Genomic DNA, 10,185 nt, shown 5'->3' on the forward strand with positions numbered 1-10,185 from the left:
TTACCGTTTGAACACTGTCCCCTGCCATGAATCGTGAGTATTTATCACAGGACTCATTAAACACTGGGATGGAATACTGATTAAGTCCTCTAAGCCTGCAGCAGAATCAGGCAGGAAGTCTGAGCTCTAATCACCTCAGAGTTTATCGCCACACAGCTGGGATTTATTTTTCTGCTACTGGGAGGAATGCTAGCAATTATTGCTTAATAAATTTGTTTGTTTTATTAGTTACTTCATTTATGGCTGAATTGTACAGAGTGTTTTTGTTTTTTTTGTTTCAGAAGTCACTAGATTCATTTCATATTAAGATAAAACATAATGAATGTATTTGCCTTATGGTCAGGCAAGCAAAACAGCCTTCTAAGGGAATGAACCATTCCACACTCAGGTCTGAGGATGCCATCGGAGGAAGCCAAAGAACCAACATACTATGAGCAGTTACTGCAAATAACAATCGGGAAAACAAGTTTCTTTTCATATTAAAAATAAATGGAGGTTTAAACACCTTAAAATATTCCTTAAGTATCAAATAATATTTATAATAAAAATCCAGGTTATTTAAAATATATGATACTGTACTTTGTGTACATTAGATCTGTTTTGCATGATCTCCAGGCTACTGAGTTCAGAACTCTCCAGGGTTAAGAATAGATAATGAAACGCATGATTTATTTAGTTTCCAAAATGATGTGCTGTATTCTTTAAATTATTAGGTCTTACAACTTTTTATAGTCCTTTAAGTAAAATGACAATCATATTTTATGGCTTAATATTGGAGCTCAATTGCAATTGTGAACACTGTTCTTTTTTATGTATTTAATAATCATATTCTTCACTAAAGAGGTTTAAAAGGAGATGTGCTTTGTCACTTTACTGTACATTTAAATTTAAATACAGATGATACAGTATGTACTGGAAGGTAAGTTTTTTTTTTAAGTACACTCCAATCACATTGCAGTGTTATGTACATCACACAAATTAACCCCTTTTAGGTGATGTAATTGATACAATTCTCTGTACAAGGAATTCTTAGGGATACAGAATCAACTATACAGTTTAGTGATTGGGTGATTTAGAAAAGAGTTTTACTATCCACAAGTAAGAGTCAATGCAGATGCTGGCCTTGTATTACATTGACATTTACTGTACCCAGCATACCTTTTTACAAGAACTAAAAAACATTTATTTTTCCCTGTAAGGGGTGAGCCATGAGAAACCAGAAAGAGTAAATCAAAGCACACCCCCTGCTTTTTTAGTGTGAGTTTTAATGAAAGCCACTCTTAATATAAAGTACTGACTTTATATCTTTGTAATGTGATATCTTTGAATTTTGGCCTTGAACTTGGTTGTCATGTGGTTCTTTATATGAGAATGAGACTACCAAAGGAGGTATGCATTTCTGATGTGTTCTCATAAAACAACTCTGTGTCTTCACTCCTTCTTCACTGAATAAGGACAAAGATCTTGGCTGCCATTTCACCAGAATTACAGCTCTACTGTGAATATTGTGTATAGCGAAGAATCATTGATTAATTACCAAAGCTGAGTTATAGAGCAATTTTGACATCTATTTCTTGTTGTCTATCGGGTACATACTGTATGGTCGATACACAGAATTCAGTGCTTTAACTATTTTAAAAATTATACTCTATGTATTACTCTAGGATGCCTGCAAGTATGAGATTGTAGTGCAGTCGTTCAGATGTAATTATGTTCTTCATTCCAACAACAATAATGCTACTTTCTATTACTTTTATGTACTTTATTATCGTAAAAAAAAGAACTCAAAATTCTTCATGGTGTGTGCTCATGTTTATAATAGTTGCATTTTAAAACTGTAGACTTTATAACTGTGTACTTTAAACTTCCGAACTTGCCTTTGGCATCAAATTAGTCACAGAAAACTTAACTTTATTGCTCTTACTAAAAATATATTTCTATTAAGGTCAGCCTTGCAGGTTTGTACTATAATGATCTGAGCCAAAGCTTAGTTTGAATGCTTTCATTTATGAGTAAGATTTTCTGGCTTTGGCTTGGATGGACTAAATCACACCTAATGTAAAAAACAACCTATGGCCTCTACACAAGGAGAATATGTAGCAAGTTTTTGCTTGGGTCAAAAGACCATTGACAGGTTCCTGTGAAGATGTCTGATAGATGGAAGCCCAGAGCTAGCTGTGCTGCCCAACATAACAGGCAAGACAGTGTATAATGATCTGAATGTTTTTTAAGGCTGTTTTCTAGTTCTGCTATACCAAAATAGGCTTTATGATGTTTGGATTCTGTGTGGCTGTTTTTATCCTTTATCTATATCTTTATCTATATATATTTGGAAATTGTCCCTCACCCCTGAACCGTGCAACAGCTATCAATAGTAATAGAAAAACAAGCAATAAGAACAAGAAATGTTAAGATGTGCAAAGTTTTTATGGTTTTCTCCTGAGGAGTTTGACGTTCCTGATGAATAACATTAGCTTTAAGGTTATACGGAATATTGAAGGTGCTAAAGAAATAATTTTCCATTATTTTTTGTTGTCCCCAACATTAATATAGGCCAACACTTTGATGAAATTTCAGATCCAATATTTGAGGAGCAAAAAGCATGTCTCAGCCAGAATTAAGCGTTTTGGATTTTGTGCCATTTCACAGTTTGCCTCACAAGCAGCCTTTAACGTGAACATCCATTGATGTGAAACATACAGTAGAGACCAATTTTCTTTAGTTTTCACCATAGCCTAGTTAGTCCAAAATTAACTGATTTATTGATACATTTTTGTTTACAACACATTCTAAAATTCATTTTTCTTTTGGGGAAAAAAAGTTTCTGAAAATGTGTTTTTTACCTACAGTATATGTTTTCAGCATCTGTTTCTTAATTATAAGACCACCTGTTTTTCAGACTGGAGTAAGGGCCATAATGGATGGAACTGCTCACTGAAAACTGTTTTAATATCCTTCATGGAGGCCATACAGTATATAGTTTTTACATATTAAAGTAAGGAGTAAACAAAATCCAGCAATGTAAAAACCTGAATGTGTAAAAACACTGAATGTGTGAGCCAATTAATATCTGCATTATCCCATCTTTAGTATTTATAATGCTCTGAATTGTGTTGAAAACCCAGATTAACAAGGTGATCCACTAAATAAAGTCCCGGGGTGAGCTATTCCATTTGAAAACAAGACCAAGTTAAGTATCATACAGACATTTATGCATTTAACTAGAACTGTAAAAATGTAGGTTCATTTTTGTAAAGGGGTTCCTTTTCAAACTTGACCCATGTTAAAAATAATTTTAATCTGTAATGCAATTGTATGAAGCACTTAACCTTAATTTTATTTAAACAAATATAGAATTACTGAAATATTAAAATACATGGGTAATAGGTTTGGCAGCATTTTAAGTACAGTAAGTGACCATAGGTCCTCTGAGAGAAATAAAACAATCTAACTTTTCGAGATGAACTATTCCAATGTTAATGCAAACACTTTGTTGTGAGTGTGTACAGTAATTTCTTGAATTTCTAAGCATAAAAGATTTTTTCAATGAAAAGCTTGAGAAACTTTATTAATTTTGAACAAAAAAAATGCTTTGGGGATTTGCCTTTTGTATTTCCAAGGAATTGTGCAATAAAAATACCTCTTATAATGCTGTTTTTCCCAGAATGTGAAAAATCCCTGGAGAGGTATGTGGATATAGACTGAATAAAGACCCACAGGAACAGCCTACTGGTATCTGTTTAAAAAGTTGGCTTTTTCTGTCCCCCTATAATCTGAGCTGATATAATTTACAGCTGTAGAAAAGACTGAGGTATGGAATATAAACTAAAGAGGCCCCCACTGCAGGATGGAATGTCTTGTAATGTAAAACGTGCTTGTTTTCAACAAAGAGACAAATATGCTTTGAGAACTGTGGATATATTTAAGATTTAATCAGTGGCTTTCAAAGATGAAATATTAGATGTTTTTATTTTCTTTTTTCAACAGGTGGTTTAGAGAGTATGACTTGGCACTTGCATAACTGTTGTTAGATTATCATCCTCTTTCTATCCCTAAATGTGTGAGGACAATTTTTTTCTGGTTCACTATGAAAATATTTAACTTAATAAAGTAAAGCCAAACCCAGTTACTACCTTTGCAGAAGTCAAACACTTTTTATATTTTGGGATTTATTATTCTACATATAGAGTATTATTATTGGACACAAGTTGCTGTGATACATCTTTCTTATTGCATCATTAATCTTGTTAAATTATTTCTTTGCAAAATATACTGATGACAGCTTTTTATTTTATCTCCTAAAACAATTTCAACTTGAAATCTAGCAAAGATCTAAATGGAAAAGGCTCTCACTAGTGTAGCAATCATAATTTCCTCAAAAATAATTGGAAATTTACAGTGGAACATGTTTTACAATTTTTTTAAATGTTGCTTGTGCCAACAGTCTTCCTCTGCATTTTTCCAAAACTTATACTTAACAAATTTACTAAAGGATCTCACTTTTCAGTTCTCAGGTAACTGGAATCATAAAAGTGTTTATATGGTCTGGAAAAAACTGAAAATAAGGAGGAAAAACATTGATTCAGGTAATCCTAAAAACACAGAAATCAATAAAAACAAGCAACAGATCTGAACAGTATAGTAATATCACAGTTTACAAAAGTATGATTGAATATTCTACTTCAAAGATTATATTGACCATTAGGCTCATATACTGTAGTACCACCATTGTATTATGGTCTTATATCCAATTAGATTTATAATCATAAACAGCAAAGTGGAAATGCACTATTGTGTATACTAACTAGACAAATATCCTGACCAGAATCTGAAATATCTACAGTATTAACCTGCATAAATTCATGCATGGCTTTATGCAACTTCTGGACTTTTTTTCCCCCAGTCATGAGGATGCAATTGAAGTATGGTATTTCAGGCTTTCCCTTCAAAAGATTTGACATAAAGTGGTTTAATTTTAGTCACTGGTTTTTGAATTAAAATTACCTTTTAACAGTAAAACCTTTTCCTTTTTCAAAGGAAAGTTCTCATGATAACAGAATGATATTTGATAGATTTTAACATGGATAATTGAGTGAAAATGTGTTATAAGAAGAAATATTTGATCGTCTTTAATGAGGCTGGAAGTGCCGAAGACCACACACAGGAGCTTTTATGCATGAAGGTTGGTCTATTTGCTTAAAACATGGCTACTACTTTGTTGTGCAGTTTTGAATCTGGCAAGCTGACCTTTTGAGATTATTCTTGTTAAGAAATATATTTGTATAATTATAAATCATTATAATTTAGAAAAATATTTATTTTTGCTCCCACATCCTATATGATGTTCTGCTATAAAAGAAGTTTATAACATGGGTTCTGGAGGAAGATTATATCCAAATCTCTCCTACTGTGTATATTTACAGTATATACAGGTATCTCCTGTATATATTTTTATTGTGCATATTGACCTTTTTTACTTTGTGCACTGGTCTCACACGCCTCCCACTACCCAATCTACAGCAGCAGCTCCCTAGCTCATTTCTTGAGAAGATGATGATGGGGGGGTTCCGTCAGTTTCATTCCCATGGTTTTATAGCCATTTTCTCAGTTAGGAATGTTAAACAAAATAACACCTCCACCTGTTCATCTATCACATTCATTGTCAGAACCGAACTACTGAAATGTTTTTTTAGAGAAACCTTAGCATATACTGTGAAGCATTTGTATTTAAAATAACACTGTATGTCTCTTTCAGTATCTATGTTCCGAAAAAGAATATGGATTTTTCTAACGAAGTGTCCATTTTGTTGAATTACACATGATGTACAGTATACACACTTTTACAAATGAGAAAAGTAAATGGTCAGCAGAAACTGCAATGAAAAAGGAAAAGTAAAAAAATTGATTGCACATGTGTATACTTCCCTGAATCAATAGTTCACGAGGAATGACAAACATCCCAAATGAAAGCGTCATGGAGCTAAATTGTGGCTTAACTTGCTTGGCTGAGGGCTGGCCTCCTGGCTATAGGACAAGGAGACAGGACCCCCATGCAGGGTGACCAATGGGTAGCTGCAGAAGTGGAGATGGGGTGGAGGTGTGATGCAAGAGAGAGATGGGGATCTCTTAGGTATTTATAGTGTTTGGGAGAGGAATGGTTTGTCAGGAGTGATTGCCAACTACTTACAGCCAAGTCCGATTGAGCTTGGTGGTTTTCATCCCTCCCGAACTTTTGTTATAACCTCCATTTAGTTGAAGCACTGTTGGTAGCAATTTTACAGATGTTGTATTGAATAAGTACCATCTTTGCTTACTGGAATAGTGGTTTTTCCCCATTTGTCTTTATAAACTTGCTCAAGCTCCGTTAAGTTGGTTGGAAATCATTAATCGATAATTTTGCCACAGATTTTCTAGCAGATTCAAGATTGCTAATGTAACAACAATAAATGTCTCAATCAGTACTTATGTTCAGAAAAATCTATTGTAGACACTTGGACACACATGCACTTTCCAACCCACTCCAACACAGCAGTGGGTCATTCTTCTGTTGAAACATGAATTTGTTTACCAGTTTTAGATCTAGTAGACTAAAAGCAAATTTTTGCCAGTACTTTGCTGAATATATTTTTACTTCACTGCTGGCAAGTCTCCGAGTCCCTACTGATGACAACTAGCTCTGTAACATAATCCTGCCCCCTGACAGAATTGGTGGTGTTGACAGAGTGGAGTGCTGTGTTGTTTGAACTGTAATAAGGCTTTGGATTTCACCAAAACAGTTCCAGTTCTGTTTGACCTTGAATCTTACCTTTCCCGGTATACATTTTTCCACATACAGTATTATTTAAAAGATTTTTACAAACTCTCTACAGGAGGTAAGTTTGTCACACTCTGTCACTCTGTCACACAGGTCTGCCTTACTGAGTGACCAGAAATTGTTGGCTCATGGACATTTTCTCTCAACTCAGCAATCCAGCTCCAGTAGCTTTTTTAAAGTTGACATTGGTATCACAGTGGTATTTCTAATTGCTTTTCTCCTTGTTCAGGAGCTCAGTTTAGATGCATAGCCTGGTCTAAGCTTTGTCAAAATGGTGCAATATACAGTACCTTCCACTTCTTAATCGTTGACTTTACTATGCTCAAAAGAATATTTTGGTGTCTTTACCCTTCTTCTCATCTATACCTTTCTACAACTTTATGCCCAAGATGGTTTGAAAGCTCCTTGGTCTTCATGGATGAATTGTTTATTAATAAGCATTACCTGATTGAGGGACCTTGCACAGATAGGTGTACTGTATTTATTCTTGTCATGTGAACCCCATACTGATAAAGGTCGCTCAACTAGTTGTGTAACCTGTAAAAGTAATTTAGTGCAACTAAACTCATTTTGGAAAGGCATAGCAAAGGGGAATCCATATTTATGCAATCAACACATTTTAGTTGCAATGATTTTCATTGTAGTTTTTTATGATATTTACATTCTTTCATTCGGAAGTTCAGTTTGAGCTTTCAAGTTTTGTCTAAAAAATATTCACTTAAAAAAATCTGTATACATTTGTAATTAAACAAAATGGTACAGTATATCATTGGAAGGTGGTGGATACTTTTGCAAGACCCTATACTTGCAACAGGCCAAATAGAGAGAGACATTTTATTGCAGGATTAGAAAAAAACTGGTTGTGTCCTGTATCTTATTAAATCACTACAGATATTTAACAGTTCCGTTCATTTAAATTCATTCATCTGCTGTCACAATCTGCTGTTGGACTCATTAATGAGAGTTGATACAGATAGCTCCACCTGTTTTGAGGCTAGACCACAATTTGTTTTTGTCTTATGCTTCTTTGGCTGGCATTTGTGCAGTAGTCCATGGATAAGAACTTGCACAAGCACATCAGGTTTAACTTTGACTTCCTTTTCATTCAATTGGCTCAAGCTAGGGGAGGGAAGTGTCCAGATCTTTTGAGCTTCAAAAGCAAAGCCAACTTCTTCACATCTAAAGCCATGACCTCATTCTTCATTTTACCATTAGTATTTCTTTGTGATAGGGAAAAGAGCCGTCACGGGTTAATGCTGTGAACTGGTGACAAAAAAATCAGGATTAGCTTGTCGTTTTAGTCATCTGCCATGCTTAAGAGAGAACAACACATCCCAATTATTACACTCTCCCTCTGAGGCAGAGCTTCCCGCCTGTCTGATTGAGGCAATATGAGTGTGAGATGATAGGATTTCATCTAATTAGAGGACAAGAATGTTCAGAATTACAGAAAAGGGCAGACACGGGCTGATTATTGATTTAAGAGGAGTGAGCAGGCAGGGTCCCAACTGGAATCTAGTTTCCTTGTAAAAATAACTGGGAGAACAAATTAAATGGAAAGTGAAATTAAGAAGCTTCTCCTTCACTTTTATTTGGGCATTTATAACAATGTCAACTGTATTACTACTATTACTACCACCAACTCTATACCTGCTATTCTTATTAATGTTTCTTTTTATAGGCATGTGGCAAGTGCACCACTGTATATCTTAAACAGTTGCACATATCCTTGGAAAACAGCAAAAGGTTCCCAATCTTAAACTTTGTACAGGCAATTGCAGCACATTTTTCCACACATAATAATAAACACTTTTAAGGAACGATGAACTCAATTGGCTAGTGTTTCTCTTTGGCACGTCGGTTTACAGTAAAGACACTGGAAAAAAGGCAGAGAGGCCAGACCAATAATTCTTTTTGTTTCCTGCTATTCTGACAAGACATTCATCAAAGACTGTCTGACTTTGTATTACCTGGGCCTGTTATATTATTATAGTTAAACTCTTTGACATAATGAGTGCCTGCATGCAGTAGCAGATATGTAATAGTCTGTGGCAACCTCACAATTGAGAATGTGGTCACATGTTAGGATCAGTATCAGTCTGTGATTTAGAAAAACGAATGGCACTTTAACCTCAGGGTGGAGTAAAGAGATACACCCACTGCTGGATGGTTAGATTTAAAAATAACCAATACTAAACATTTTAAAATCAAAACTACTGTTAACAGATAATCTATATGACATAATTGTCTCTCTGCATATAAAGCATATAAAATATAAAATATTATATATACAAAACACAATATATGTGAAAATAAAAAATAGTTCAGCCATAGTTTTACTTCAAGTTACATGAAGATGGTAGAAAAACATTTTGGGCTTCCTCATGCTGATTGGTTCATCTGCATTGTCTCTTTCCGACTGGGGAAACACAGTTGAGGATATTAATAACAGTTTAAATCATACTAAATACTAAAAACAATATATAATATACTGATCAAGTAATCCATTTTGTGTCTTCTCCTTAATTAAGGATCAGAATGTCCAAAATTGTAACGTGAGTATAATCAATATTAAGATCTGACTTGACTCTTTACTCAGCAGACTTATCAAGCTAATCCTATTGAATTAAATGCATGGACAACACAAAGAAAATATGAGAATACTATAATGCTTTATTGTTTCTTCCACTTCCAAGCCAGTACCCATCAAATCAGAGCCAGTAATGATCCTATGATCATGGGTTCGAGTTCTTTGTAATGTTATTACCAGGACTCCCTAAGCAGCAGACAGGCCAGGGCTTTGTCTGTCTACAGTGGCACAATGACCCCTGTGGCCTCCAGGAAACTTGCAGGCTTGCAGTGCTGCCTGTGATGTATGAAAAGAAAAATGGTTCGAAGGTTAAAGGAGTCAGTCTACATTTCCTCATTCTCCCCTGTTAAACATCATATGGTTTGTACAGTAGCTGTGAGCCAAAACATGAACAATACACAACTGGCTTTTCCTGGCTTGGTGGGTGTGACAAAAATAATTGGTGATTCTATTTTTTTTTTAATCCTTATACCAACCACCATGAACAAATGTTTTAATTATTCAATTTAATGCTCCATGTATTGCTCAATCCATAAACACTTGCATTTATTGCATTTTTATAGTTGTTTTATCCCAAAGGATTCCAAAACACTCTACATATAGAAGGGGAACCCACTGCTTCCACCACTGAAGTGCAGCATACATTATGAGCCTGTAGACAGCTGATAAGTTAGAAAATTGAGAAACTGCTGCATTGATAGAATTAATGAGGAATTTTTAGAAAGGCCAGATTGTGCAAGCCCAAGATGGAATTTAGTCAGGGACACCAGAGTAACAACCC

The sequence above is a fragment of the Lepisosteus oculatus genome, chromosome 4, assembly GCF_040954835.1.
Source record: "Lepisosteus oculatus isolate fLepOcu1 chromosome 4, fLepOcu1.hap2, whole genome shotgun sequence".
Lineage (NCBI taxonomy): Eukaryota > Metazoa > Chordata > Actinopteri > Semionotiformes > Lepisosteidae > Lepisosteus > Lepisosteus oculatus.